Below are 13,619 nucleotides of genomic sequence, written 5' to 3' on the forward strand. Positions count from 1 at the left end.
TATTACTTCCTAAATAAATAGTTCTACTTGAAACAACTTGTGCCTCAAAACGGTGGTAATAGGTGCATTTCAAAGTGTTAAAGTAGTCATTTATTTGCTACTTTAATTCTAATTAATGATGTAGACTTACCCATTGTTTGATTTTCTAGTCATAGCTTCCTTGTTGCCTGCCACAATTTTGTCTATAGAACTTTCTCTACTTCATATGAGTTCTCAAATCTATATAAAACTCTGGACTCTCCTGCTTATGAAATTTCTCATGATGCAGGACCCCCGAACCTATGATCACTGAGTCTCTCACTATGGTTCAAGTTCTGATGTTAACCTAAATGTCACAGTGCCACCACTTCTTTCCATCATCTATTCTGCTCAATTTCGGGACTCCTGTTTAAATTCTGTCTAGGTCATGATCCATCTACTGTACTGTGCTCATGATACTTTTTCTACAAAAGCCCTATAGATCACATTGCAAATGTTAACAGTTCTCAGGGAGCTAATGCAGTCAGAGATGAAATGACCTTCACAAGGTCACATAACTCCCTGCTGGACAAATGCATAATGAGATCAATTTTCTGAATTCATTCAACACTTTTATTTTGTAAATTTCTTTCTTCCACCTGTTTTAACTCCTCATATGAGGTCTTCTCTTTATGGTAGCAGCAAGGAGCTAAGACTACAGCAAGATGCTACAAGTACTTTTAAATCAATTTCATAAAACTATCAGAAGAATAAGTTCAAAGAGTCATACTCTCCTTTGGTTAAGGAGTTTCCATTCAAGAAAAAAGTGGAACAGAGAAGGAGAAGTGAGGGATGTAGCTCTGGGAAACCAGGAAGCTTCCCAGATTGCAAGCTTCTGCACTACTTTTTATTTATACCCAAAGCCATTTCCCTGTGCCCTGAAAATCCCTCATAATTTCTTCCCAAAAGATTATTCCAAGGTGAAGCTGTAACGCATACTCTATTATCACTTGCTTCCTTTGAATGAAGCATTTTTTTTTCTACTTAATATCATTTCAATGAGGGTGGCACCTTAGAGACAGGTCAGATCTGAATTGGACCTGCATAGTCCTCATTAGTTCTGACTCGAGTAGTCTCTTCTCCATTTGATCAAACTCCAGCTCTGCTTTTGCTTCTTCTCAATGTGTTGTGAAGAATCCAAGTGTTCTGGCTGCATGCTGCTTTACATTTTCTTATTCTTTATAATATCTTTCTGCTTACCTTTCTCTTCCAAAGCCAGTAAGAAATTATACTGACATAAGTTTTCCTTTGATACATTCACTGGCATAGATTTACCTACATCCTCTAATTTAGTACATAGCATTCATTTCATACACTTATTAGTTCACCATAACACAATATTTCCTACTCAGCTTTATTTTATTTTCATTTTCATGAAACTTAACTAATATTTATTATATGCTAGGAATTATATGTGGCTGAGGGCACAGGGTTATATGTAAAAGATAGCTGCTATCATCATAAAACATTCCAACAGAGGAAGAGAGATAATAAATAATATTTTATAAAGAATGATTAACTCAAAATTCAAATTTAAGTTACTATAAAGGAAACTCAGAGTTTCCTTTTAAGCTAAGACCTAAAGTATGGCAAAGAATATGATACACAAAAAGCTGATGGCAGCTCATGAAGACACATACTGAGCCATGGTAAAAGGATAAGAATCATAAAATAATTATTTTATATTTAAATTATAATTTATATTTATATTTCCATTTATATTATAATTCACATTTATTATAATGAAGAATGAGAAGAAAGAGGAGGAGGGGGGAAGGGGAAGAAAAAGAATCAATTATCTAATGTGAAATACCATATTGGAATGAAAAATACAGCACTGAAATTAAAGAGAGGGTGAAAGACAAAGTCAAGGTAAATGCCCAGAAATTAGAATCAGAAAATGACATTAAGAGTCCAAAAGAATGTATTTTTAAAAATCTTTAAAATTTTTTTTAAGATTTCCATAATTTCAGTAACAGAAATCAAAGAAAGTGAGGCTAATTAAAAACAGATGGAAGGAAATTACCAAATAAATAATACACAATATTTACTTTAAATTAGAGGCATGTGTCACCAAATATAAAGAGCTGATAGAAGGTGCCACACAATAAATTCATAAAACCCTAGGTCAAAGCATAGGATTTTGAATGTTCAGTATAACACGGACACAGGAAATTTAAAACTGACAAGAAGCTTCCATATAAAGGAATGAAAATAAAAATGCTACAGAAATTCTCAAGAACAATTGCCATAAAACCCTGGAGTAATGAAGTCACAATCCCAAAAAGACATGACTTTCCATTTAGAATATGGCATTTAACTCATTTGTAAAATAATTTTAGTATATGTGCTGCTGAAGTGAGCACTGTAAATTAACTGAGAGTAAAATAATTTTATGCTAATACATGTACAGTATCAAAAAATACATTGTCCATTTTTCCTTTTATACATATATACTAGAATATGTAATCAAAAGACCAAGAAAATAATTATAAATGAAGGAATAAGATTTACTTTAAAAAGTAGATAAAGATAATTCTCCATAGAACAAGAAATCTCTAAAAGCAAGAACAGACCTAATTATGTAGATGTGGGCCAAGCAGAAAAAGAAAGTAAGTGGCCCAGGTTATAAAGATAGGATACAAGATGTATTCAGAAAAAAAGTGAAGATGAGAGAATCTCTAAATCTCAGGGCAATTGAACTTTTGGAAAACAATGCTGTAGATAGATTGATAGTGTATGTAAACAGATGCTCGGAAAACTAAGAAAATAAAATTGTGGTAAATATTAATTTCAGGGAAAATAATTGACATAGGTAATAAAACCTGTACATTTTACAGTTTTGTTCACTAGTGAATATTATATTTACATAGTTGTAGAACATAAAGGCACATAATAAATTTAAACAGCTTCAAAAATTTATTTATTCATTTATCCATGTATTTGAGAGGTAGGAATAAAGAGAGACAGAGTGAGCTCCCATCCACTTTTACTTCTCTAACATCTGCAGCAGCCGAGACTAGACTAAACTGAAGTCAGCAGCCAAGAACTCCATGCTGGTCTCCCAGATGAGTGGCAGTAACCACAGGGTCTCCATTAGCAGGAAGCTGGAGTAGGGAGCAGAGAAAATACCAAACCCAGGTACTCCAGTGTGTGATGTGGGCATCTCAACCAACATTTAGTAGACACGAATGCCTTCCCTCAAACAAAGATGCTGGTGGGAATTTTGGAAAGGTGAGTATGAAAGTAAAATCCTGAAATTTCATTATATAAATCAATAAACTTTGATTTAGAAACCTTCATTAAGAAATATTACTATATACATGTTATTTTGTGTAGTGGGCATAAATAACCAAGGACAACACTGAAAAAAATAAAGACATAACTCAGGGAACAACCCATCTTTTCAAAAACCATAATTATTTTATTTATTAAAATTAAAATAAGTAAAGTGCTACTATCAGAAAATAACATATTATGTATGTATTTTAACATACACCTTTAAAACTAAGAAAGAATTAATGACAGAAATAGAAGTCATCCTAAATCCCACAACCTAGAGGTGATGCTTTTCCCAGGAAATATTTCCATACATGTTTAAACTTAATGATAGTTATACTTAATATGGAAAAATCTATATATACAAATCTTTCTTAAACAATTTGCTAATAATAAAGAGGCCAATAAAATAGGGCAATAGTATTCAGTATAAAGAATAAAAATGTAAAGTATTTACTACCCATTTTAATACAATGAACTCAAGTTGTTTAAATTTTTAGACCATAAATATGTACTTACATATACAAAGGCTATTAAAAAGTTAATGTAAATGTGTATTAGAAAAGATATGCATTGATTTCTATATTTTTGCATAAAAAAATTTGTCTCTCAATTCCTTGAACTTTGAAAGTCCTTGGGGCTGAGTTTGAGTCCTGGGTGCTCCACTTCCAATCCAGCTTTCTTCTATGGCCTGGCAAAGTAGTAGAAGATGGTCCAAGTGCTTGGGCTATTGCATCCATGTGGGAAGCTTGGAGAAGGCTCTTGGCTCCTGACTTCAGACTGGCATAGTTCCAGCCGTTGTGGCCATCTAGGGAGTGAACCAGCTGATGGAAGACTCTCTCTCTCTGCCTCTTTGTAGCTCTGCCTTTCAAATAAATAACTCAATCTTTTTTTTTTTTTTAAAAAGGAAGACCTCTCACATTTATAATACAGAGAAATATTTTCAATTAATCAAATTAGACAGGCATAACAAGTAGAGGAGAAAGGGCTCTCCTCTGAACTAAGAGTATATTCCATTGTAGATGTTTGAGGGAAGAGTACCGGAAAGAGGACCAGCAAGCATGGAGTCCATGAGGAAAGTGCAGTCTGAAAAGCAGGAAGCCAATGGGGCTGGAGTTGAGACTGAGGGAAGAAAAATGGGCAGTAGCAAAGTAGAGCTTCTCTCTAAAGACTGAAAAGGTATTGGCAGTTTTCAGAATAACCATGGATGCTGTTACCTTTTTGTAAAACTAATCAATTTAGATAGATAAATAATGATTATATATCTTTAGCTTGTACAGTATGATGCTTTTTTTTTTTTTTTTTTTTGACAGGCAGAGTGGACAGCGAGAGAGAGACAGAGAGAAAGGTCTTCCTTTTGCCGTTGGTTCACCCTCCAATGGCTGCCGCGGCTGGCGCACCGCGCTGATCCAAAGGCAAGAACCAGGCACTTCTCCTGTTCTCCCATGCGGGTGCAGGGCCCAAGGACTCGGGCCATCCTCCACTACACTCTCTGGCCATAGCAGAGAGCTGGACTGGAAGAGGGGCAACCGGGACAGAATCCGGCACCCCGACCGGGACTAGAACCTGGTGTGCCGGCGCCCCAAGGCGGAGGATTAGCCTAGTGAGCCACGGCACCGGCCAGTATGATGTTTTAAGATATATAAATAATAGAGTACCTAAAATGTAATGTGTTGGAGTTAAAGACATTTGGAGATTTAATGATTATTTACAGCCCTTGTCTCTTCCATTGAGAAACAGTGTTTTTTGCTTTCATACTATTTGTTGAACTCTTACTTAGTGTAGGGTTAACTGTATGATCATTATGTAAACTGAAAATAGATCTTGGTAAAAATAAGAGTGGGAATGTGAGAGGGAGGAGGAAGAAAGCTTGCAGCATTGGTGGGAGGGAGGGTAGGGAAGGAAGTATCACTCTGTTCCTAAATCTGTATGTATAACACACATGAAACTTGTATAACTCAAACAAAATTTAAAAAAATATAAAATAAAATTATTAATAAATTTTTTTAAAAAACAGTGAATTGAATCTTTTGAGCTAATTAGCGTAACTTTTTTTTTTTTAGTGGTGACAGCAAAAACATGAACTCTCTTAGCAACTTTCAAGAATGTAATATAAAAGCTGTTGCACCATGTTGTACAATAGATCTCTTGAATATATTCCTCCGATTTGGCTGAAATTTTGTATCCTTTCAGAGACATTTCTCCAACACCATACTGCCCAGCCCCTGGTAACCAGGACTCTGATCTGTAGTTCTGAGTTTGACTCTTTTAGATTCCACATAGAAGTAAGATCAGTCATCACAGTTTTGAGGCAAGGAGTGACGGGGTGGATTCACATTTTCGCATTGTCTCTCTGGTCGCTTTATTGGGTCGAGAATTCCAAGTCAGAGGTAAGGACAGCTTTACCTAGAGTATTAAATGTAGAGAAGAAAAAAAGTGGTCAGATTTTTACATATACTTATACTCATATATATGAAAAGGAGCATTGTTGGGATTTCTACAGATTGATAAAAAGTCTATCTATCTTCTTACTTTCAGTTTTTACCCATCAAATGATTAGACTAAAAATATTATCAAATTACATTGAAAATAAACTCAAAGACAAAATTCAGTGCTCAAGAATTTTTTTGCACTTTTACACACAGTTATTGAAATTTTATATAATGTTTTATGTCTTGTTTGCTGGTTCCAACCCTACTCTTTCATCCCCAAGATACACATACACAGAACAATAATGAAAAAGAAAAACTGACAGCATAGAACTGTGAAGGCATTAACTCACACTTAACAGCCATTTAAGTCTAATGACACAGAAAAGACTTTACAGGGATCCTCAGAGAATTGCAAATTGATATGTCCACAAGCTTCCCATTAGGAATATCATATTGTCTAATCTTACACATAATTATCTGCATTTACCAGTGTTAAAAGCTTTGAAAATATGAAGTATGACTAAAACATGTGAGTCTGTATTAGATCTCAACAAATATAGAACTTCTACTTTAAAAATTGGAAGACTTAGTTTCCTGTATCTGTCTCTAATCCTCCCAACCCCAAGCCATGAGTTGCAGTGACCAAGTGGATCTACCATTAGTTACTGAAAGCACTTGGCTTGAAACATCCTGGCTAGGTTGTGCTGCATTACATAACACAAACACAGACATGAGCAGGCCTGTAGCTCTGCATTTCTGTAGCTTCCCATGCAAATCTGGGCAGCCACCATCTAACACAAAGTTTACTGTGTTTCGGAAATTGGTTAAATTAGAACAATGATAAGACTCTTCAGGTTTCAAAACATTTGCATAGGCATATCTCGTGCATCCCATTTCTCTGGTAAAGAAAGACAGGTGTTAAATAATCTAGCCAAGATCAGAAAATGTGTGACCAAAAGAATTCTCGAACTGGATCTCTGACTGTAGGATTAAATGTGGTCAGACCTGTGGGTTTCAAGGTTCTACATCTGTAGATCCAACAACCCATGGACAGAAAATACTCAGGAAAAAATTGCATTTGTAGTTAGCTGGTTGCATTTTCTGTTTTGATAAAAAAATCTCAGATTGGGTAACATATAAAGAAAAGACACTTAACTCTCAATTCTGGAGGCTGGGAAGTCCAAGATTAGGCTACTGAAATTGACTGGGTTCTGGCAAGCAGTTCCTGACAGGAACTCTGCAGGAACCCCTGCAGGGTTTGTGGGAAAGGAGCACACATGCAAGAGAGCAAGCTGTGGAAGCTGAACTTGCTTTATGACATCCCAGTCTCACAAGAGCTAGCCCACTCTACACTGGTTCTACAGCAACTACCTTCATCTCGTCATGAGAGCAGATACACATGACCTAAAAGGCCTTTTAAGGGCATCATCACCTCTCACCACCATTGCACTGGAGACTACCTCAATATGCAATTTGGTGAGCCCAAACCATATTTAAACCGCAGCAAGATTGAACATATACAGATGTTTTTTTTCTTTCTGTTCCCTAAATAATAACAACCCTTTACATAGAGTTGATGCTTTTTAGGTAAGTTATATATAGATAATATAAAGTTTGTATGTGGATGTGCAGAATTTAAATGCAAATATTACATCATTTACATAAGGGACTTGGGTATCCACGGATTTTGGTATCTGCAGGTTTGGATGGGGGTGGGGTAGGTCCTGAAACTAACCCCCTTCAGATACTAAGGGACAACTGTACTTTTTTCACAATGAGATATTCCCCAGCCTTAATCAAAATAGTCTGTCTCAACACTATGTGTGCTTATGTGCTTCACAGTGATTCTGTAGCAGTTACACAACCATAGGAGTGAGCACTTAGCCTAGCAGTTAAAACACAGGCTTCCCACATCAAACTGCTGCACTCTGATGCCTGATGCTGGCTCCTAACCCCAGCTTTCTGTCATTGTAGACCTTGGGAGGCAGAGGTGGTAATTCTAGTCCAAGTTCTTGTTTCCCACTGTTTTTGGAGTAGGATTGATTTCCCAGTTTCTGGCTCTAGCTTCAACCCAGTCCAACTGTTGAAGGCATTTGGGCAGTGAACAGCAGATAGGAGCATTCTCTCTCTCTCTCTCTCTGTCTCTCTTCCTCTCTCTCTCTCCTCCTCTTTCTCTACCTCCCTTAAATAAACTATTATAAGTGTGTATACATAGAACTATGCCATCTGAAATAGATTCAATGTGTTGCTGTACTATTCATTCCACGAGACATTATGCTCTTAAAACTGTATATATGAAATAAATGAAATTTGTTTCCTTTATATAAATAAAATTTTTAAAAAGATGCTAAAAACACGTTAACTACTGGTAAACTAAAGAGACAGTATAGCAATTGTTAAGAGAACAGCATACACATTTTTTCCCAGAAGCTTATTTACAGCGTGGACCTGATTGGCCTAGTTTTTAAACTCTGTGTGTTTTAAATGGTTTTTCTTCTTCAAAACAGGGAAGTTAGTGGGATTTACCTCAGGGTTTGGCTGTGAGGAAGAAATGAGGAAAAGCAAGTAAATAACTTACTGCAGTCTCTACGCTTAGCAGGCACAGTTTAGGAAACCCATTCTACTGAACTGACAATAAGAAACTCTGTTACACTAATATTAGTTTGATTCTGCACATAGTTTCCTTCTGTTGAGAGAGCAGAATTTGAAACAATGCAATACAGGGCAAAGTGCTCAGCAGCTGACATGTGCCTGGAGGAGCTGAGGTTTGTTGTATTATAAATAATCCTGCTCAGGTTACTCCTCCTGAGCTTCTACTGCATGGTAAGGGTAATAATGTGTAACTGATGGAATTTCAGATAAAGCATTATTAAAATATTTGTTCAGTGACCTTTTTGCTCCTTACCTTTTGTCTTCTTGAGGCTGTTAACTTTCTGGTGCAATCACCATCCATTTCATACATTTCTTTCACTGCTATTCATAATGGCTCCTTAATTGGTCCAGGACTCCTATGTAGCTTCTTTGGGGAACTGATATGGGACAATACTGGTTAAGAAGTTTATATACTCACTTGGAAGAGCCACACCTAGAAAAAGACACAGCCGTGAGTAGATTTCTCATTTAAAAAGGAACACAGCATTAGTCAGTTTCTCATGGTATATGAATTACAACGGGTAATTTGGAAGACCTTTCGTGTTTCACCACCTAGCAGAGTGCCATATGGTAAAATACTTCCTTAGTACTAAAAGATGCTTTTGCCCATGTAGGGTGTTAAATCTGTCAGTGGTATTTTATTCCTGACAACTAAGAATGCTGAGATACTCTATAAAACTATTTACATATTTACGATATTCTCAGGATATAATTCACAGATTGGAAAATTTTATATGGGAACAGCAGACAAGAACAGAAATAAGAAAGCATATTTTTTCAGAAAAAAAAAATGCTTAAAAGAACAAGAAAAAGTATCTTCTCCTGATCCATAGATTAGAGATGACTCAGAATATTCTCACAATATCAGGCTGTTTCCACAAGACAAAAAGTCAGGGCAACTGGGAGAACTGAAATCTTTCTTTGTCAAGATCTGTGTCAGGGAAACTTGGTAGTGATGAGTGGGGACCTGTGCAGTTTACCAGACACAGGAATATTACAGATTCTAAGCTTGTGATGTAGAGAATCTGCTTCACTGAGAACTTTCTAAACTAAGAATATTTTCTTAAGAAAGTATTTAGATTTATAAACTTAAGAATAATAGTTCTAGAAGTCTTCACTTACTGGAGAAGAGATTTACAAAATGAACAAAGTAGCTTAAGTCCAGGTTGATGTCACTTGTGAATTTAGCTTTTTCTGAGCAGAGGGATGAACAGCTCATACTAGTTAACACTTCATGACCAGAGTATGAAACTAGAAAGGGAAACGATCTAAAAAAACAGACATAAAGGAAGATGGGGATTCAAAAAGCAGCATGTTTTAAAAATGTCCAACTGGATGAGAATCCTCTAACCCTAAAAATCAATATAGAGCTTTTTGTGTTATAAAACATTAAAGATCTCCCGAATCTGACAATATGGCAGACTAATTATATATTGAAGACCATTCCTTCACACATACTTGGAAGTTCTGCATTATATAAACAATAAGCTGATAATAATCAAGTTTAAAAAGGAGAAAAGAAATCAGCAGGTGCTGGAATGAAGAAGAATTTCAAGTCCGGAGTCATTAATGTGCAGATTGATAGCATAGCTTACGTGAATACCTGCACCAGAAAGTGACACTTTTTTGCAAGAGTCAAAAACTCTCATTTGAATTGTGCAACTTTGCAATACTTAAATAATAAAATGACTCATCTCTTATTCTTGTGTTGTTCAACAAACAATTGTACCCTGAGAGATAACTGCAAACAATGTAAGTTCTGGTTTACTTAGCAAGAGATTATGTGACAACAACACTCAGTAAATAATTCCTGCTAGATATAGAATTGCATAATATTTAGCTAGTGATTTCAGTAATGTATTCTGATGGTGGAGTCAATAAAACCATAATTTTGGCTAATCATGAATGTAAACAAACTATCGAGGTATTTGCAAAGACAATCATGTTATATATGGAAATATCAGATTTCTGATGGTAACATCACATCTCCAGGTACTGTGATCTTCTGCTTACATTCATGATTAAAGGAAATAGCACATTTCCGTTATACCTTGATGAAGATGAAGATCTATCTTTTTCTTCAAAGTCCAGACCTTTAATGTCTACCATGGATCACATGAGGGTGAATGGGTCACTGGTTAAGAACCTTCTACCTTAGGCATGTTACACCATTTGATCTTCACAGGGTCCCTGTGAAGTCAGAATTATTGTTATTTCACTGATGACAAAACCAAGGAACAAAAGTTTAAATCTTTCCCTTATTTCATAGGACAGAGAAACTGTGGAGCTGGAATTCTAGCAGAGGTGAACTGACTCCACTATAAATGCTTTTATTTGTTTTGAATTAAATTCTTATGCATTTTATGTATTTATGCATTTAAATAGTTCTATGTCTATCTAGTACACTGTTTTTTCTAGCAAATTATGTGCCACACTTCTAATTGATTCATTAGTTTAAAAATATGTTTAATATTTGGTAGGGCAATTTCTCTGTCAACATACTATACACATTTTTAATATCCAAAGGAATGATCTGAATTCAAGAGACAACGTTAAAATTTAGCTCTATTGTAGTACAATCTCATGCATATTATATCCAAACATTTTTGAAGTCTGCTTGATGAGTTTGAGGGAAGCATAATGCTACTAAAATAGAGTCATAGAATGTCCCCAGCTCCTCAGGAAAGTTATCTCTCATTCTCCTTTGTAACGAATCCTTTCTCCAATAATTCCTAAAGAAGTTGAGGAGCGAACATTAAGCAAGAGAAGATAGAAAAAAGGTTGTTTTTATATTCAGACCAAGTCGCTCTTTTTTTTAATATTCTACAGGTATAGAACAAGTCGCTTTTTTTTTTTTTTTAATGTTCTATACTGTCAGGGTAATGACATGGTTTGGAGTCCTTTTGTTGTCATTGCTGCATTTATTTTTAAACTTTTTTTAAAAACTTATTTTATTTATTTGAAACATTGACAGACAGAGGGAGAGAGGGAAGGATTTTCCATCTGGTGGTTCAGCCCCCAAATGTCTGCAAAGGCCAGGACTGGACCAGGCTGAAGCCAGGAGCCTGGGACCCCCATCTCGGTTTCTGACGCCATTGACAAGGGCCCAACCACTTGGAATATATTTCAGTGCTTTCCCCAGGTATATTAGCAGGGAGCTGGGTCAGATGTGGAGCAGCTGGGACTCAAACTGGCACCCCAACATGAGATGCCAGTGTCACAGGTGAAGACTTAACCTGCTGCATTAAAAAGCAGACCCATAAAAAGTCTCTTTAGACAATTTTTTTGAAATGGTCAAATAGGAGCAATATTACATGCGACAACAATAGATCACTTCAACCACCACAATTAAATAATATTAAGATTAAATGTAAAGGTTTGAGAGGGATTGGGCTGGGTGAAGAATAGGAATAGAATTGTGAAAAAGAAAAGGAAAGTCGTGATGACTAGATCCACTATAGGTAAGAGTATCATATAATAGCACATGGTAAACTGTGGATTTCAACTGAATATTCATATTTAAAAGGTAGAAGGAGTAAGAAGGAAATCTTTTACTCTGGATCCAAAGCTGAAGTGAAAATAATTTTAAAAATGTAAGAAATCAAATAGATTGTGTTAACCAACAGGGATGTCTATTACAACCAGCTACCAGCTATACATTATACTCAGCAAAAATTTGGTCCCATAGACAAGACTCATTGAAATCCCCTCTATTACAGTATCAATGTCAACTTTCACAAAAGAGTAAAAAATAAGCACTATGTGGCAATTATGACTGACACACCTCATTATATATCCCACTCATGTTGGGAAAGAGTTTCGCTTTATGGAAAAACACTTAGATCAAATCATGCAGCTCTAATTGTAAAAGTTTGGATTTTTTTTTAAACAGAAAAAATGAAGTAATTTGCAAACGATTGTTTCCTTTTCACCACTGAAACCATTTTATGTGTCCCTCTTATGCTAAATATTTGACAGGAGGTTGCTTGCCTTTGCCTTCCCTTGCCTATTACGTTCTTATCTCTGTCCACTGCCTCCTTGGAAGCTACTCCAAATCCAAACATTTTTGGTTGCTCAATATAAGACACATTTTTTCTCTTAATTTTTTGTGAATTTGTTGTTCTATTAAATTTTATATTGTAGATCACCCCCTTTTGCTTAAAACATTCTATTTCCCTTGTTCCAATAATACCAAATTTCAGTAATTTTCTTCTCAATAATCTTGGTATTCTCTGTCCCTATTATGTCAGAGATGCTGGTGCACTTTTTCTCCTCACTGAATGAATTTTCTTATTTTAAATGTCTCTTGAAAGATTTCTGTCATTTTGTGACTTTAACTACTGCTTATTTTACTTTATGGTTTCAATCATCACATTACCCATGATCTCTGTTGAGACTATTGAATATAAGTATCTACCCAATTTCTAGACTTCTACACCTCAGTATCTTTGGTTTTTAAGAGCGAGGAAGTCTAAGGTGAAACTCCTCCTTTTCAAAGCCATTTTCCCTTCTAGGCCGGCGCCCCGGCTCAATAGGCTAACCCTCCGCTTAGCGGGGCCGGCACACCGGGTTCTAGTCCCGTTCGGGGTGCTGGATTCTGTCCCGGTTGCCCCTCTTCCAGGCCAGCTCTCTGCTGTGGCCAGGGAGTGCAGTGGAGGATGGCCCAAGTGCTTGGGCCCTGCACCTGCATGGGAGACCAGGAGAAGCACCTGGCTCCTGCCATCGGATCAGCGCGGTGCATCGGTCACAGCACGCCGGCTGCAGCGGCCATTGGAGGGTGAACCAATGGCAAAGGAAGACCTTTCTCTCTGTCTCTCTCTCACTGTCCACTCTGTCAAAAACAAACAAACAAACAAACAAAAAAACAAAGCCATTTTACCTTCTAAACTCCTTATGTCAGTTGATGCTTCCACAAATTATCCCAACATCTAGCAAATAATCTTAGGTCTTTTGTTTTTAATGGTCCTCTGCCTTATGTCCATACCTAATCCCCAAGTCCTACTTACTGTTTTTACTTTGTAATATGGTCGACTGCTTATATCTGGGTCCACTCTGCTAATTAAGACTTCTATCCAGAGACAGATTTGTGGCACAGTGGGTTAAGCTGCCGCCTGTAATACCAGATCCCTTATCGGAGTGCCAGTTAGAGTCTCAGCTTATGTGCCTGGGAAAGCAGCATAAGACTGCCCAAGTACATGGACCCCTGCCACCCACATTGGAGACACTCATGGAGTTCCA

Source organism: Oryctolagus cuniculus, chromosome 12 (assembly GCF_051225735.1).
Source record: "Oryctolagus cuniculus isolate XC-2025 breed Fujian yellow rabbit chromosome 12, ASM5122573v1, whole genome shotgun sequence".
Classification (NCBI taxonomy): Eukaryota; Metazoa; Chordata; class Mammalia; order Lagomorpha; family Leporidae; genus Oryctolagus; species Oryctolagus cuniculus.